The sequence below is a fragment of the Mus musculus genome, chromosome 4 (genome assembly GCF_000001635.26).
Source record: "Mus musculus strain C57BL/6J chromosome 4, GRCm38.p6 C57BL/6J".
Lineage (NCBI taxonomy): Eukaryota > Metazoa > Chordata > Mammalia > Rodentia > Muridae > Mus > Mus musculus.
The window spans coordinates 33,680,848-33,681,762 of NC_000070.6; the positions used below are offsets into that span (position 1 = coordinate 33,680,848).

General features: G+C 48.4%; 1 pseudogene; it reads right to left on the reverse strand.

Moving 5' to 3' along the window:
* Positions 1-519: 519 nt before the first annotated feature.
* On the reverse strand, positions 520-644 carry Gm24341 (annotated as a pseudogene).
* Positions 645-915: the final 271 nt, after the last annotated feature.

Here is a 915-nt window from a genome sequence, read left to right on the forward strand (position 1 = left end):
TTCTCCCATGCTTATGCCCCCAAGAATAGCTCACCTGAAACCCTCACATCCAGAGCCAGCTCTACTATTCTGACCAGGTGAGGGGCAGGGCCTACTCTCCCAAGTCCAGTAGCAGGTGAGGGGCAAGGCCAGCTTTCCTGAATCCAGGAGCAAGTGAGGGGCAGGGCCAACTCTCCTTCTCTCATGATCCCAGGGCTGGGTCTCCCACCTGGAACAGGTGGTGAAGGGTGAAGAGGGAGGAGACCAGTGGTAGGGCCACCTCTCCCACATTCCAGCTGGCTCACCTGCAACTCTTACAAGGTCCAGGCCTCATGGTGTTGGTCTGGTGGTCTTCTTGGGCTCGCTCCTCACCTGTGCCCACCTGAGTGGCCCCATGCCAGAGCCACTGTCTTTGGCTCACTCCCACCCTTGGCCTGCATTCCCAGGTGTGGTCTTCTAGTCTTCAGATTGCTCTCTGCCCTGGGAAGCCCATCTGGGCTTGTGTAGCTTTGAGGTCATCTCAGGCTTGCTTTTCCAGGGAATGATATGGTACTGTACATTCAGATGTTCATAGGTAAGATCACTGCTCATAGACACAGCTTCTCTGTCACCTACGGATGCACATGTGACACAGCAGCCACACATGCAATGCCTCTAGGGGCAGCAAATTTTTCTTTTAATTTTTTTCCTCTCTTTTTGAAGCTCATTTACTCTTCTGATTTTTATATGTTTAATAGTTTAATATCTTTTTCCCCTACCCCATTTCTTTGCCCCTTTGCTTTATTCTCTGGAAAGAAATTTTAATTCTATTTTTAAATCTTAATTTAATTTTGTGCTTATAGGTATTTTGTTTGCAGGTCTGTATGTGTACTTTGTATCTGTTTGGTGCCTTTGGAGATGAGATGAGGGAGTTGGATATCCTAGGACTGGGGTTAT